This window comes from Dama dama, chromosome 20 (genome assembly GCF_033118175.1).
Source record: "Dama dama isolate Ldn47 chromosome 20, ASM3311817v1, whole genome shotgun sequence".
NCBI classification, from domain to species: Eukaryota; Metazoa; Chordata; class Mammalia; order Artiodactyla; family Cervidae; genus Dama; species Dama dama.
In genome coordinates, this window is record NC_083700.1 from 54,089,795 (window position 1) to 54,108,547 (window position 18,753).

General features: G+C 35.4%; 1 protein-coding gene across 4 annotated transcripts in view; it reads right to left on the reverse strand.

The window, feature by feature from the left end:
- Window positions 1-18,753, reverse strand: part of PKN2 (protein kinase N2) — a 144,232-nt gene that overhangs the window by 75,222 nt on the left and 50,257 nt on the right. The window lies entirely within an intron of this gene.

An 18,753-nucleotide genomic window follows, 5' to 3' on the forward strand; every position in this document is an offset into this window, starting at 1 on the left:
ATCACTGCTTAAAATTGCAAGTTAATATTTTCAAAGAATAAAGAATTATAAAGTTTGAGATAAGCTTAAAGTCGTTTAAATAGAATCTCCTTATGCTTACAGATAATATGAGAATTTAAGTCAGGAAAATATTCAAGTAGAGTTGTAGGACCACCTGCCAAGGATACTATAGAAGTGACTATCCTGAGTCTGAAGCTGAGTTTAATCACTGTTCAAAGCTTTACTAGCACAATCACTTTATAATTAAATCAAATCATTTTGACTAATCTGTTCAACAATTAAACTAAATTCCCTACTTATTACCTGACTGGTTAGAAAACAAAGCATTCTCAAACAAACTCTACTAAAATAATTACTTATAAACAGGACTAAGAGTACTTCAAATATCATACTAGCATTAATTAAGTAATAATCTAAGTGTATGCATAAAGCCTTCACATTTTATTTTCTACTATGATGGTAGCGGCTGTAGGAAGACCAAAAATTCAAGTCCACTGCTTTTCATAAAGCATACCATGGTACTTTTATTTGGAAACAAAAATAAAAACTTCAAATAAAACCTTTTAATTATTCTTAGTAATCCATTATTGTTGAAACACATCTAATAATTTGACCACATATCTAAAATTCTTCATATTGAAGTTCATTATTTTGTGTTTTATCCACACCAAGTTAATGAACTTACAAAAATACAGATACTATGTTATATACTGATAAAAAATAATACCATTTTATAATTTATATAGCTACTTTACAAGGTGTAAGTCCTGATCTAAGGACTTTCCTGACTCACCAGGCCTCATAACCGCCCTGTAACAAGTATTATACCTATATTACAGAAAAAAAACTACAGCACAGGGAAGTTAAGAAACTTGCCCAAGGTCACACAGCTCGTAAGTCAGCTCGGTTCCAAAGTCTAGCCTAATAATTGCTGTGCTCTGATACCTTTTAGCCATTTATAAGTCTTGTAACATGTGTACTAGACTCTGTGTATACTTACATATTTAACAGTATAATTTATACACACAAATATATGTATATTAATTCTTTAAGAGAAACAACCATTTGAGACAGATATTAGGCACACTTTACGCATCAGGAAATAGGTACAGTTACAGTTATTAGCTAGGATTCAAATTCATGAATGGTTTTTATTGTTACTGAACTCTCATATTACAAATGAGCTGATCCAAAAGTTGATTTTTTTTTTATAAATGACATACACTTAAAACTACTCTAAAAGGGAGATAATTTTTCAGGCACACAAAAGAACTATTAAACATATTTCTAGGGACAGAATGTTTGTTCACCCCCAAAATTCATATGTTGAACCTCTAATGTCAGAGAACTTGGAGGTGAGGCTTTCAGGAGTGATGAGGTCATAAGGGCAGTCTCCCTTAGTTACGTGAGGATATGGTGAAAAGATGTCTACAAACGAGGAAGAGGGCCATCATTATAACTCTATGTTGGCACCTTAATCTTGGAGTTCTCAGCCTCCAGTACTATGAGAAACAAATTTCTAGTTTATGGTATTTTGTTTAAATACCATAGTGTATGGTATTTTGTTTAAATTCTTTAAACAAAAAATTTAAAACAATTAAAATTTTGTTTACATTCTTTTTTTTAATTGCTAAGAAGTAGTTCCTTTAATTATTATTATATTTTTATCTACTATTTATTTTGCCTTCACTGGGTCTGTGTTGCTGCACAAGGGCTTCTCTAGCCCAGCATGTGGGCTCAGTGGTGGTGTGTGTAATCTTAGTTCCCTGGACAGGGATCAAACCCAGGCCCCCTCATTTGGAGTGTGGAGCGTTACCATTAGACCACTGGCGAAGTCCCTATGGTATTTTGTTAAAGTAGCCTAGATTAAGACATAAATACACACACTAACACACCCACACACACACACTTCAGAGATTGTGCCTAGGTCTGAATCTCAGTTTTGACCCTGAGATTTAGTACAAACCATGAGATATGGGATAAATTAGCTAATAGCTCTGTGTCTCATATTTCTCATCTGTTAAATAGTGAAAATGACCTCTAGCCCACAGAATTATTGTGACTAAATGTTATGTGTAAAGAGCTTAGAAAAGGGCATGGTGCATAGTAAATCCAATAAACATTAACTAGAACTAGTCAGTGTACAAGTGTTTGCTGAATACATAAATCAAATGCACATTACAGTAATGACTAAAAAGTATATTCAGATTTGTGAACAATTATGTTTTCTCCTCCATTTCCTTTTTTTTTAAAAAACATAAATGATCTAAGACTCTTGGAAAAACTTAAAATTATACAAAATCTGGTACATAAAGTTAATTTCTAGTAAGCACATTTTTTAAAAGAACTGGAATGCAGAGTTAAAAGGTCCTCAATAGAGACACATGTGGAAATGTATTGCTTATAAAATACTTGATGGTGTTTAGCCTACAGTGAGAAAGAGAAATGATTCTTGCCTAAACATTTAAAAAACTATGAAAGAAGCTGTCCTTTCACAATCTTCTCACAGGGTAGAGAATTAGAAACAATGGGTAAAGGTAGTGATAGCAAAACTTTTATCCCAGGAAAAGAGAAATTCCTTATATTTTGAGTTATCTAAAAATTAAATGGTTTACCTTAAAAATGTAATAAAATCCTTTGTCTCTGGAAGCATTTACATAGAAACTAGATTACAAACTATTAAAGATACTAAATAAGAAATTCTTGCACATTAAAGCACACTGTCCAAGACACTGAAATATCCATTCATTCTATCAGTTGGTGAATTGCTAATAATATTATTATGTCTAGTACTGTTCCACGGAAAATTACACCTTGAGTTTTAAAAGAATTTTAAGAACATTAAGAAATAACACACTGGTGGACTTCCCTGACAGTTAAGTGGCTGAGAATTCCCTTATCAATCAATGCAAAGAACACAGGTTTGATCCCTGATTGGGGAAGATTCCACATGCCACAGGGAAAATAAGCCCTGTGTGCCACAACTACTGAACCTGTGCTCCACAACAAGAAGACCATACACCAAGACAAAGAGTAGCTAGCCCTCACTTGCCGTAACTATAGAAAGCCCGCACCCAACAACAAAGACCCAGCACAGCCAATAAATAAACAAAATTTAAAAAAAGAAAGAACACAATGGTTAAGAGTCTGGGCTCTTGAGGTCAGAATGTCTGAGTTAAAATCCTGTGACTGTTACTTATTGGTGTGATCTTAATCAGATACTTAATATCTGTGTTATAATTATCTAACCACAAATTGGGTGTTATTGTGAAGATAAATCCTGAATAGTGCTTAGGCAAAAATGTAGGGCTCAATAAAATTACATGTCAGGGCTCAGTTAAGCAGCCGATATTTCTGCCATCTAATCTCCAAAGGAACTCACAAATTTTGTAACATAACCTCATTTTACTAATAAAAAAGCATACTCAGAGAGGCTAAGTAATTTGCAAAAGTCACAAGTATATGCCAAGTCAGAAATTCAACTTTAGAAATGTCTTGTTTTATAAAGCCTACTTTTTATTCATTTAGAGGTTAGAAAAACACTGTGCTGGATTCTTTAGACTTCAGCTGTTTTCTCTTTCAACCTGCTACTTTCTCTAGTTTTTTTGTTTTTAAATTTTTAAAAAACTTTTATACAATTTTTAAAGGTTACTTTCCATTTACAGTTATTACAAAATATTTGCAATTACTAGTGTTGTATTATACATCCTTGAGTTTATCTGACTCTCAACAGTTTGTACCTCCCACTCTCCCACATCTATATTGTCCCCCCACACTTTCTTCTCCCCACTGGTAACCACTAGGTTGTTCTGTTAGCAACAACTTTGCTTATTTTATGTTATATTCATTTGTCATACTTTTTAAATTTCACATAGAAGCAGTATCATATAGTATTTATCTTTCTGACTTATTTCACTTAGCACAATGTCCTCCAAGTCCATCCATGTGACTACAATGGCAAAACTTTGTTCTTTTTTATGACTGAGTAGTATTCCTTTACACACACACACACACACACACACACACACACACACACACACACACCCTGCTTTGTCCATTCAACAGTGAATGGACACTTAGGTTGTTTCCATACTTTGGCTATTATAAACAATGCTGCTATGAACATTCGGGTGCATGCATTTTTTTGAATTGGTAGTTTGGGGTTTTTTTGGATATATACCCAGGAGTGGAATTACTGAGTCATATTATTTCTGAGAAATCTCCATATTTTTCTCCACAGTGGTTTCACCAATTTATATTCCCATCAACAGTGTACAAGGATTCCCTTTTCTCTATCTCCTTGTGGACATTTGTTTTTTATAGGCTTTTTGATGATAGCCATTCTGACAGATGTGAGATGATACATCTTTGTGGTTTTGATTTGCATTCCCCTGACGATTAGCAATGCTGAGCATCTTTTCATGTGCCTGTTGGCCATCTAAATTTCTTCTTTGGCAAAGTGTCTACTCATTTCTTTGGCCTATTTTAAAATTTTTTAAAAAGCGTTGAGTTGTATGAGCTGTTTACATACGTTGGGTATTAATCCTTTATTAGTTGTATCATTTGAAAACATTTTCTCCTATTCAATACATTGTCTTTTTGTTTTGTCAATGGGTTCCTCTGCTGTGCAAAAGCTTTTTAGTTAGATCCCATCTGTTTATTTTTGTTTTTATTTCCTTTACTTTAGAAGACGGTTCCAAAAAATAATCACCATGATTTATGTCAAAGAGTCTTCTGCCTGTTTTCTTGTTGGAAGTTTAACATTTTTAGACTTAAACAGGCCTTTAATCCATTTGGAATTTATTTTTGTACATGGTGATAGACAATGTTCTAACTTCATTCTTTTATATGCAGCTGTCCAGTTTCTCCAGCACCATTTGCTGAAGAGACTGCCTTTTCTGCATTGTATATCCTTGCCTCCTTTGTCATAGACTGATCGACCACAGGAACATGGGTTTATTTCTGGGCTTTCTATCCTGTTCCCTTGAGTCTGTGCCAGCACCATACTGCTTTGATAACTGTAGCTTTGAAGTACAGTCTGACATCAAGGAGCTTGATTCCTACAGCTCTGTTCTTTGTCAAGACTGTTTTGGCTATCTGGGGACTTTTGTGTTTCTATATAAATTATAAAATTGTTTTAGTTCTGTGAAAAATGTTATTGGTATTTTGATAGAGATTGCACTGAATCTGTAAATTACCTTGGGTAATATGGTCATTTTAACAATAGTGATTCTTCCAGTCCAAGAACAGGTATATCTTTCCATCTGTGTCATCTTCAATTTCTTTCACCAGAATCTTATAGTTTTTGCAATACAGGTCTTTTGCCTCCTTAGTTATTTTATTCTTGTTGATACAATGGTAAATTGGATTGTTTCCTTAATTTATCTTTCTGATTGTTCATTGTGAATGTATAGAAATGCAGTAAATCTCTGTATATTAATTGTGTACCCTGCAAATTTACTGAATTCATCAATGAGCATCTTTAGGTGGCATCTTCAGGATTTGCTATGTATAGCACCATGTCATATGGAAACAATGACAGTTTTACTTCTTTCTTTCCAATTTGGACTCTTTTTTTTTTTTTTTCCTCCCTCTGATTGCTGTGGCTAGGACTTCCTAAATGATGTTAAATAAAAGCGGTGAGAATCTTGTCTTATTTCTGATCTTGAAGGAAGTGCTTTCTACTTTTCACCACTGAGTATGATGTTAGCTGTGGGACTGCCATATATGGCCTTTCCTATGTTTAAGTATGTTCTCTCCATCCTCATTTCTGGAGAATTTTTATCATAAAAGGATGTTGGATTTTATTAAAAGTTTTTTTTGCATCCATTGAGACGATCATACAGTTTTTTTCTTAAATTTGTTAATGTTGTGTATCACACTGATTGACTTGTGCATACTGAAAAACCCTTGCATCCCTGGGCTAAATCCCACTTGATCGTTGTGCATGATTCTTTTAATGTATTGCTGGATTTGATTTGCTAGTATTTTATTGAGGATTTTGGTGTCTATGTTCATCAGTGATATTGGCCTGTAACTGTCTTTTTTGTGTGTGATATCTTTGGAGAACATTTTAGGAATTTATAATTCCACAAAAATAATTCTAGAAGAGAGAACAATTAGTTATAAAAAATCACAGTGCTACAAGACACCTCAAATAAATTAGCTAGGAGATATATGAAGTCTTTAAACACCTGACAAGGTAGGTTGACTAACTTAATACTCCATGTGTAATCTCCTTCTTTCATGCTTAAAGTAAGAAGCAGGTTAAGGGGAAAACAAAACCAAAAAAGCAAGATTTCTCAGACTTACTTGCACTTGGGGGCTAGGGAGAAGGTAGTGCATTCATGGTGCATGTGACAGAATTCCAGGACAGATATAGGTAGACATTTGTACCTTTGTGCTTCTGAGAATGGTTTTGCTCTCCTGAACAAAAGGACTTATTGGGTTCTCATCATCCTAGTGAAGTAAAGCTTGGATTTTAATAAGAGTTCAAGAAAAGGCCTGAGGACTCTTACAAAGTAGTCAGTCAGATCAGGAAAAATATGATTAAAGACAGGAACCTCAAAAGTTGTCATCCATAACAGCTGAATTTGTTGACTTGCCTTTGGCTTGGGGTGACTGGGGGGAAGGGAAATGGATATTCTTTAAAAAAAAAAAAAAAAAATTCCTATTACTCTCATACAGGTTTGAGGCAGGAAACCATACTATGTGACCCTGCCAAAACTAAGCATGAATTTTAATTGGCCTCAGATTAATAATGCTTTCAGGCATCATACAGAAACAAATGCAAATCATTTTTGAAAGAAGGCACTTTAAATCCCTTAAAAAAGGCACTTAATTCCCACAGATAAAGTTCCAGTGAAAATGTACAACAATTAGAAATCACAAAGTACAGGCAGAAAAGAAATTTACGAGTGAGAAAAAATCTAGGAGTAGCATAGCAAAGATTTCATTTGTTGTCATTATGTTGCACAAAATGTGAAAAAGTATATTTTATAGGTAAAGTTAAATTAAAAAGGTATTAAAAGAATGACTAAAGCAAGAGACTGTCAAAGATTAACAAAACTAAGCATAAATTATAGTAGTAAAAAATATAGATAGATAGATGGACAGCCTGATTAGAAATATAATGTATGTGGTCAAGAGCAAACTGGACATGCAGAAACTAATTATTAGAGAAATGGACATAGACTTGAAGAAATTACTATTCGTCTAATTGGAATACCAAAATGAAACAGAAGAGAGAATACAGGAGAAGCAATATTGAAGAGATAGGGGCTAAGCACTTCTCATAATCAATGAAACACACAAATCTCAGATTCAGGAATCCAACAAATCCCAAGCAGATCAAATGAAAGGAAACCTATACCATTATACAGAACACTGCAGACAAACAGCTTGTTAAAAACAGCTAGGGAGAAAGGGCAGGATATCAGCACAGTTTAACTATCAGATGGCAGCTGCCTACTCAACAACAGGGCAATCCAGAAGACATAAAATAATAGTTTACAGCTATTGATAGAAATTAAATGCCAATCTAGAATGATATACCAGAGAAAATATCTTTCTAAAGTCTATACCTTTAAGAAGAAAAAGAAACAAAACAAAGGAAGGTCTGAGAAGCAAGAAGAAATGATGTACAAAGAAAATAAATGTATGGGAATTCCCTTGTGGTCCAGTGGCTAAGACTCTGTGCTCCTGATACAGGGGGGCTGGGTTCGATCCCTGGTTAGGGAACTAGATCCCACATGCCACAACTAAGACTCTATGCAGCCAAATAAATAAAAATAAATGTTTAAAAAAAAAAAAGAAGAAAAGAAATGTAAACCAACACTGACTATATAAAATAATAATTAATCTAATTTATGGAATTGAAGATACAATGATAGAACAAAAATATGAATGATGATAGCACATAAGTGGAGTTAAGTAGACTGAAATTATTCTAAATTTCTTATATGGTATGGAAAGAAGGTATACCATTAAGAGTCTAGCTGACAAACAGAAACCACACTAGATATTTTGAACAAAGGGAATTTAACACAGGGAATTGGTTACATCATGAATATTCAGGTATTGTGCAAAGGACTTGAGAAAAAAATTCCTTTTCTCAAACAGCTTAGCAGATACAGTCTGTATACTTACATAAAGGGGTATGTGTGTCCATTTCTTTTTTTTGTGTGTGTGTGTGTCCATTTCTAAATAGTATATGTGTGCATACATTAACATTTTCAAGTATACTGAAGAATTGAAAGAATTGTGTAGTAAGCACCCATATTCCTATCACCTAGATTCTGCCAATACACACACACATACAAACACACAAACACCCCACACACATGTGAAGAAAGATTAAAAAAAAGAGAGAGAGAGAAAGCAAATATAAATGGTAGGAGGAGAGATGGGAAAATTAGATTCGGGAGGAACAGCGTCAGAATTGAAGTAAGAGACAGAGGCCAGATTATATGAAGATGGTATCTCTGTAATGCTACAAATTTGTACTCTATTCTGTAAAGAATGGAAAGTCATTGAGAGGTTTAAAGCAAGAAAGTAACAGGATCAAAACTGAATACTAAGTAAAAATTATTGGCAGCACTGTTTAGGTTGGATTAAACCTGAACTTGGAGGCTTTAGCAGTGAGGATTGAGAATACAAATTTGAGACCTATGTCAGAGGTGGAATCTACAGGTTTGGTGAACTGACTTACACTGAAGACTGAAAGTAAAAAGAGAGAATGAAATCTACAGTAAACATCAGATTTCATTTATAGATTATGGGGGTCATGCCATTAACAGGGCAGAAAACAAAAACGGAAAGATGTAGAGGCAGTGTTCCAGGAAAGAAGAGTTCAACTTTAAACATGACAAAAGGCAAAGTCAGTAGGATAATACCTATATTCAGGTAATTATCCAAAAGGTTATAAGGCTATAAATTCTCAGATGAAGCCCAGAAAATCTATCTTGGTTTGAAATACCACTCTGGAAGTCAGCAGAAAATACGACATGGTTAAAAGCTCCTTGTTGTTGTTGTTCAGCTGTCAAATCGTGTCCAACTTTGGGACCCCATGGACTGCAGCACACCAGGCCTCTCTGTCCACCACTATCTCCCTGAGTTTGCTCAAACTCATGTTCACTGAGTCAGTGATGCCATCGAACATTATCATCCTCTGTCACACTCTTCTCCTCTTGCCGTCAATTTTTCCAAGCATCAGGGTCTTCTCCAATGAGTCAGTTCTTTGCGTCAGGTGGCCAAAGTATTTGAGCTTCAGCTTCAGCATCAGTCCTTACAATGTGTATATTCTGGGTTGATTTCTTTTAGGACTGACTAATTTGCTTTCCTTGCTGTCCAAGGACTCTCAAGAGTCTTTTCCAGCACCACAGTTCGAAAGTGTCAATTCTTCGGCGCTCAGTCTTCTTCACGGTCCAATTCTCAGATCCATACTTGACTGCTGGAAAAACCGTTGCTTTGATTACATGGGTCTTTGTCGGCAAAGTGACGTCTCTGCTTGTTAAAACAGTCTAGGTTTGACATAGATATTCTTCCAAGAAGCAAGCATCTTTTAATTTCATGGTTGCATTCACCATCTACAGTGATTTTGGAGCCCAAGAAAAAAATGTCTGTCACTTTTTCCATTGTTTCCCCATCTATTGCTATGAAGTGATGGGACCAGATGCCATGATCTTAGTTTTCTGAATGTTGAGTTTTAAGCCAGCTTTTTCACTCTCCTCTTTCACTTTCATCAGAGGCTCTTTAGTTTCTCTTCTCTTTCTGCCATTAAAGTGGTATCATCTGCGTATCTGAGGTTGTTGATATTTTTCCAGCAACTGTGATTCCAGCTTGTGATTCATCTAGCCCAGCATTTCGGATGATGTACTCTGCATATAAGTTAAATAAGCAGGGTGACAATATACAGCCTTGACGTACTCCTTTCCCAATTTTGAACCAGTCCATTGTTCCAAGTCCAGTTCTAACTGTTGCTTCTTGTCCTGCATACAGGTTTCTCAGGAGGCAGGTAAGGTGGTCTGCTATCCCCATCTCTTGAAGAATATTCCAGTTTGTTGTGATCCACACATTCAAAGGCTTCAGCTTAGTTAATAAACCAGAAGTATATGTTTTTTTCCAATTCTCTAGTTATTCTTGTTATTCTCCTTAGGGATAACATTTTCCAAGGGCAGAAAGATGAGTAAAAATGGAATTTGCCAGAAGTTTTCCCAACAATGTGTAGAGTAACAGATATACTGTTTCTGGTGCTTTTAGTATTTTCTCTAAATCCACAACTGAGCAGTTGGCTTTCAAAATGAGCTGAGTTCTAGAACACAGGTGCAGTCCCCATCCATAGAAGACTCCTAACTAAGGCTCAGCCTTAAACTGTTTCCTTGATTTTCTTGGTGGTTAGTAATGTAAATGAATCTTTACTTCCCAGCCTCAGGAAAGTTTCCTCAGATTTTACCTACATCCCAATAGAAGTTTCATGTTCAGATTTAGAAAAGCTTAAATATCTCATGGACTTTCCTGGTGGCTCAGTGGTAAAGAATCTGCCTGCAATGCAAGAGACACAGATTCGATCCTGGGGTTGGGAAGATCCCCCTGGAGAAGGAAATGGCAACCCACTCCAATATTATTGCCTGGGAAATCCCATGGACAGATGAGCCTGGTAAGCTACAGTCCATGTGGTTGCGGAGTTAGATATGACTTAGTTACTAAAGAACAACAATTAAATGCCTCATACTTGACCTTTTCTTAGGCTATTAAAACACCTGTTCACCAAACATCATAGAAAGAACATAAATAGTCTGTATTTTCTTTGTTTTATGAATGAGAAAAACAAGGCCTGGAGAGACTGTACCACTACAAGCGGTATACAACCACATAAATACATGATGGCCCAGCTGGGATGAGACCTTGGATTATACAAACTATGGTCTTTACACCTGGCTAACTCGGAATGCTCAATATTCATAACGTTGTCTTGTATAGCCAGGATGTCTGTTTAGGGAACAAAACTATTTTTTTTTAATAAGAGGAAATATAATTGAATATAATTGAAGTAAATCTAGCCAAATCTAAATTAATAACGGCAGTAGTATGCTGAAGCACTATCTTACTATTTATCTACCACTTTCACAAAGACAATCTATGTCTCTTAGTTACTACTGACTAGTCAACATTCTGGTTTTTACTTATACACAGTACTTATACACTGATTTTAAAAATAAGCTACTCCAGATTCTTGACCTGTGTTACAATCACGTTAACTATGCTTATTTCCCTCCAAATCTACCTTTCTTGTTTAAACAGATATGCTTACCTTATACAGTCATCTGGAACCTGTCCAGATTATAATAAATGCTCATTAGTTATTAATGGATCTTAATCAAGATCTTTGTGTACTCAGGATGACCTTTGTCAGATGTCACTCAACTGAAGTAATTTTACTGAAATATTTTATAACTAGTACAACCTTTAATTGAGCTTTCTTAGTATTTTACAAAAACAGCATGGACAGGATTGTGGGTTACAGGTCAGACCTTATAAAACTCAAGAGGAAAACATAGGTACAACACACTTTGACATAAGTTGCAGGAAGATCTTTTTTGACACACCTTTTAGAGTAACAAAAACAAAAATAAACAAATGGGATCTAACTAAACTTAAAATCTTTTGCACAGCAAGTTCAGTTCAGCTCAGTTCAGTTGCTCAGTTGTGTCCGATTCTTTGCAACCCCATGGACTGCAGCACACCAGGCCTCCCTGTCCATCACAAACTCCTGGAGTTTACTCAAACTCATGTCCATTGAGTCAGTGATGCCATCCAACCATCTCATCCTTTGTCATCCCCTTCTCCTCCCGCCTTCAATCTTTCCCAGCATCAGGGTCTTTTCAAATGAGTCAGTTCTTCACATGAGGTGGCCAAAGTATTGGAATTTCAGCTTCAACATCAGTCCTTCCAATGAACACCCAGGACTGATTTCCTTTAGGATGGACTGGTTGGATCTCCTTGCAGTTCAAGGGATTCTCAAGAGTCTTCTCCAACACCACAGTTCAAAAGCATCAATTCTTCTGAGCTCAGCTTTCTTTATAGTCCAACTCTCACATCCATACATGTCAACTGGAAAAACCATAGCCTTGACTAGATAGACCTCTGTCAGCAAAGTAATGTCTCTGCTTTTTAATATCCTATTTAGGTTGGTCATAACTTCTCTTCCAAGGAGTAGGCATCTTTTAATTTCACGGCTGCAATCACCATCTGCAGTGATTTTGGAGCCCCCAAAAATAAAGTCTGTCACTCTTTCCATTGTTTCCCCATCTATTCGCCATAAAGTGATGGGACCAGATGCCATGATCTTAGTTTTCTGAATGTTGAGTTTTAAGCCAACTTTTTCACTCTCCTCTTTCACCTTCATCAAGAGGCTCTTTAGTTCTTCACTTTCTGCCATAAGGGTGGTGTCATCTGCATAACTGAGATTATTGATATTTCTCCCGGCAATCTTGATTCCAGCTTGTGCTTCCTCCAGCCCAGCGTTTCTCATGATGTACTCTGCATAGAAGTTAAATAAGCCGGGTGACAATATACAGCCTTGACGTACTCCTTTTCCTATTTGGAACCAGTCTGTTGTTCCGTGTCCAGTACTAACAGTTGCTTCCTGACCTCCATATAGGCTTCTCAAGAGGCAGGTCAGGTGGTCTGGTACCCTCATCTCTTTAAGAGTTTTCCACAGTTTGTGGTGATCCACACAGTCAAAGGCTTTAGCATAGTCAATAAAGCAGAAATAGATGTTTTTCTGGAACTCTCTTGCTTTTTCAATGATCCAACAGATGCTGGCAACTGGATCTCTGGTTCCTCTGCCTTTTCTAACACCAGCTTAAATATCTGGAATTTCACAGTTCATGTACTGTTGAAGCCTGGCTTGGAGAATTTTGAGCACAGCAAAGGAAACCATAAACAAGATGAAAACATAACCCTCAGAATGGAAGAAAATAGTTGCAAACAAAGCAACTGACAAAAGATTGATCTCCAAAATATACAAGCAGCTCATGCAGGTCAATTTCAAAAAAACAAACAACCCAATCAAAAAATGGGCGGAAGACCTAGACATTTCTACAAAGAAGACAAAGATACAGATGGCTAACAAACACATGAAAAGATGCTCAACATCATTCATTATCAGAGAAATGGAAATCAAAACTACAAGGAGGTATATCACCTGACACTGGTCAGAATGGCCATCATTAAAAAAATCTACAAACAATAAATGCTGGAGAGAGTATGGAGAAAAAGTAACCCTCTTACATTATTGGTGGGAATGTAAACTGATACAGCCACTATGGAGAACAGTATGGAAAGTCCTCAAAAACTAAAAATAGAGGTACCACATGATCTAGCAATCCCACTCCTGGGCATACACCCAGAGAAAACTGTAATTCAAAAAGATACATGCACCCCAATGTTCACTGAAGCACTATTTACAATAGCCAGGACATGGAAGTAACCTAAATGTCCATAAACAGAGGAACAGATAAAGAAGATGTGGTACATATATACAATGGAATATTACTCGGCCATTTAAAGGGAAAAGATTGTGTCATTTGCAGAGATGTACATGGACCCATAGACTGTCATACAGAGTGAAGTAAGTCAGAAAGAAAAATAATGTTAACACGTATGTGTGGAATCTTATTTGCAAAGCAGAAACAAAGACACAGATGTATAAAACAAATTAATGGATACCAAGGGGAAGTGGGGGAGTGTGATGCACTGGGAAATTGGGATTGATACGTATACACTACGATGTATAAAATGTATTATAATGAGAATCTACCATATAGCACAGGGAACTCTACTTGGTGTTCTATGATGACCTAACTAGAAGGGAAATCCAAAAAAAGGGAGTATATGTGTGTGGCTGATTTAGTTTGCTGTATAGCAGAAACTGACACAACAGTGTAAAGAACTATACTCCAATTTAAAAAAAAACCTGTCTTCCCAAGTGACTGTACTGTTTTTGCATTCCTACCAGCAAAGGGTGTAAGATTATCTGACCCAAAGCATTTGAGCATAACATCTAACCCATCATTGTCTGACACTATGCTATGCTGTCACAGGGAAAAACCCCAACAAACCAAGCTTAAGTATAAAAATAAGATAAGAATAATATACTTTTTAATTAAGCAGAAATACCAGCAACAGAAAAAGGAGAAGAAAACGTATGAAAGCCAGAAACTTTCATAATTTGATGAAAACCATTAATCTACACAACTAAGAAGCTCAAGATAAATACAAAGAAATTCACACCGAAGCTCATCAGTCAAAGCATTAAAAACTGAAAACAAAGAGGAAAATCTTGAAAGCAGCAAGAGGAAAAAGACTTACTACATACAGAGCAATAACTATGAGTATCGGACTCCTCATATGAAATAATACAGGACAGACAGAAGTGGGATGACACAGTCAAAGTCCTAGACGGAAAAACTGTTAACCAACAATTCTATATCCAGCAAAACGATCCTTCAAAAATGAAGGTGAAATAATTCCCAGTTAAACAAAGACAGCGAGAATTTATTGCTATCTGAACTTTCTTACAAGAAATATTAAAAGTCTTTAAGATTGAGAAGAAATGGCACCAGTTGGTAACTTAAATCCACATGAAGAAATAAAATGCTCTAGAAAAGTTAAATACCTACATAAAGATAAGTTTATATAAAAGTGTCTTCACCACAAGTTGTATGTGAATGGTCATAGCAGCAATATCTATAAAAGTCCAACTGTGGAAACAACCCAGATGTCTCATCAACTGGTGAATAACTAAGGAAAACATGGTATAATCATACAATGGAATACTATTCAGCACTAAAAAAGAATGAAGTACTGAGAAGACCCAGAGCTAATTTATAAAAGCCGGAAACTGAGGTCCAGCTGTGAAAACAAAACTGACGACTGAAGTTTGGAGTCAAAACATATGGAAAAAATCTCTAACAAATGATAGAACCACTGTGCTGTGCTATGTTTAGTCACTTAGTCATGTCTGACTCTTTGCTACCCCATGGATTGTAGCCTGCTAGGCTCCTCTGTCCATGGGGATTCTCCAGTCAAGAATACTGCAGTGGGTTGCCATGCCCTCCTCCAGGGAATCTTCCCAGCCCAGGGACCAAACCCAGGTCTCCCCCATGGCAGGTGGATTCTTTACTGGCTGAACCACCAGGGAAGCTCGATAGAACCACTGGGTAGCTATAAATCCTTCTGAGCTCTGAGGTTGATCTGGCAAGTGGCAGAAACATCTAGACTACACCCTGGCCAACCCACATAGAAGATGGGAAAATGGGGCTTTATTAGCAACAAATCCAATGCAACTTAAGATTCAGGGAGAAGCACAAAGCTATGAGTCTGGCAGTCTTTGATCAATCTGCAGCTCAAAGACTGCTTTTAATATATAGACTTAAAAGATAACTCATTCTGATTATTCAACAAACAGGTAATGAGGACCTGCTTACTCTCAGGCATTATGCTAGGTGATACAGATATAAAATAAACAAAACTTAGTTGATGATCTTGAGATTAAGAAAAAAAGAAACAAGATTGTGGGCTGTAATTTTTTTTGTTTAAAATAAGCAACTTAGGCATTAAAATTTCATAACTGCCTTCATCTGTTACATGACACCTTAATGTTTAAACACTGTTTATTGCCTAACTCTTGGTAGAAAAGGCCTACATTCTGTACCTACAGCATGCACAATTCTTTCATAAATTCTGCTTAAGATGGTGCCATTTTTTTCTTCTTACCTCTTCCTAATTACAATAATATATAAAGTCAATGAGTACACACCAGTTAAACTGCTTAAAAAAGTACATTAACAATACCAAGTGCTGGAAAGGATGTGGAACAACTGGAACTCTCATATATTGCTAGTGAGAATGAAAAATAATATAGTCACTCTGGAAAAATAATACAACCACTTTGGCAGTTTCTTACATTATCAAACATATTAATATATGATTTAGCAATCACACACCTAAGTATTTACCAAGGTGGATTGAAAACATGTTCAAACAAAAACCTGTTAATGGTCAGTTATAGCAGTTTTACTGATAACTGCCAAAAAATTGAAAAGAACTCTATAGTTCCCGGTGGAAGAATGGATAAATAAACTGTGGTACATCAATATGATGGACTACTACTCAGCAGTAAAAGAGAATAAACTATTGCTAAATGCAATAACCTAGATGACTCTCAAACAGCAATATGTTGAGTGAAAGAAGTCAGACTTAAAAGGTTATAAACTTTATGGCTGCATTTATATGATATTCTTTTTTTTTTTTTTTAAATTAGTTGGAGGCCAATCACTTCACAACATTTCAGTGGGTTTTGTCATACATTGATATGAATCAGCCATGGATTTACATGTATTCCCCATCCCAATCCCCGCTCCCACCTCCCTCTCCACCCGATTCCTCTGGGTCTTCCCAGTGTATATGATATTCTTGAAAAGCAAACTATAAGTGACAGAGGACATATCAGTGGTTGCCAGGGGATATGGAGTAGAAGAGGGTGTGACTACAAAGGGATACTACTGCCCTTTTTCCTGATTGTGGTGATATTTAGATGAACCTATCTGTGTGTTAAACTTCACTGAATGAGGTACCCAGGAAGAATCAGTTTTACTGTGTATTAACTTTAAAAAATATATCATCAAAGAATTCACATATTAGGTGTCTATTAATCAACTAATTTCATGATTTTAAAGACAAGAAAATAAATCCAGAGGCATTAAAAGTGACTTGTTAATTAATGATTATAGTTACCAACCTAATGGCAATCCTTTCCTTAGGAGTTCACAACATAATTCAACATATGCTTACCTCAAAATGAGAAATTCAATCAGAAATAAGGATTATGTAGAAATAGCATAATAAATCAAGCTATACATTTTAATAAACATAAAAGTCAACTACAATTTCTATGCTACATTTAGGTGGATAGGCCAATAATAAAAAAGAAATTTAAATTCTCACTTGTACTCATTCAAGAAAGACTTCATAAACTACATTTTAGTCATTAAGTTGGCTCCCTCGATACAGATACAGCTCAGAAATTGAGAAGTTTCCAAAGTTAATTCCAAAAAATTCCAGGGAATTTCCTGGCAGTCCGCTAGTTAGGACTTTGTGCTTCCACTGCAGGGGCTATGGGTTCAATCCCTGGTTGGGGAACTAAGATAATGCATGCTGTGTGCTGCAGCCAAAACAAACAAAATCACACACAAAATTCCAACACCATTAGTTCTATACTAAATCAACACTTCCTTTCTGAATATTCTACATATTAAAGAAAATATTCCCCACCTCAAATGGCAAAAAATCAATCTAAGTTTGTTGGGGTCTGAGAAAACGGAAATGGGAAGAGGGCAAGAGAAGGAAGGTAAAAACAGAGGGATTTAAATGATACAAATTATTAGTTATACCTAATAAAATATGAGAAATATTCTTGTCCTCTTCTTTAGGGATAACATATAAGATTCCAAAGATTCAGAAAATCAGTTCTTTCTTAAATATTTAGAGTTTTAGGTATCAACTATGACTTAGATTACAAATCTATTTACAGAGATCCAAAACTTTTTTCACAACGTCCAGTCAGCCTTATTTTATAATATGTTTCTAATTTCCAAGTGGGCATAATAATAATACTCCATGAGACTATCCTATAAGTATATGGAAGGTGAATAGGAAGCTTATAGTATCATAAACATGAAGAGAACATCAAAAAATTCACTTTTTACTACTCAAGAATAAATGAACACATATATTTTAGACATTAACAGTCTCAAATGATCATATTATAGTAAGCAATATTTCAGACTTTTATGGCTAAAGTCTTAAATTTTATCTGATAAATGTCCTTATTTTACAAATTACTAATGGCTAAAGGAGTTAATTATTGCAGAAGTGAGTTAAAAGCAGGTCACCTAACTGCCTACATGGCAATCATATACACAATGCAAATTTATGTTCTATCCCTCTCTCCTTGAATCATTTATTCTGCTCACATACCCTCAAGACAACAGAAATTAGCCAAATACTTCTGCACATACTTATTAATCCACATAGAGAACTGAAAGCAAACACCAGGTCCTCGACTCTTTATGTCAGATCTAATCAAGTTAAATGATTTTGTCTACTTTAGTATGCAATGTAAAACATAAAATTTCATGGCAATCAGACCTAAAATTAATGATTAAGTACTTTAATCCTCTGTGCTATTGTTGATTTTAATGCAGTCAAGTAAGTTATAAGAGAAAATGAAAACAAAACAAAGCAAAAAAAAAAAAAAAACTTATCACCAAGATGTGTGAATATGACATTTGCAAAGAGAACTGTTTTTTTAAATACATTCAAATTTTAACCAACTTGTCAAGTTCATTGCAACAAACTTAAGCATTAAGAAGTAACAGTAGAAAGTTATGCTTCAAAGAACATCTGCCCTGTAATTATCTGATAAGTCAAAAGAACAGCAAAGAAAGTTTCTGGAAATATTTATCCTAAAACTTTATTTAAGGTTTTAATCCCCAAGTTATTAAATAAAATACCATGATAAATTATGGTTTGGTATTATTATAATTATAAAAACTAATATAAGATTTTTATTTACTGGGATTTTTTTTTGAGATATGATATTCACAACTAAACACCTACTATGTTCCATGCTTTTATAATAAACCTTGAAAATACCTGAATAAAAAAAGGGTCCTGTCCTCAAGGATC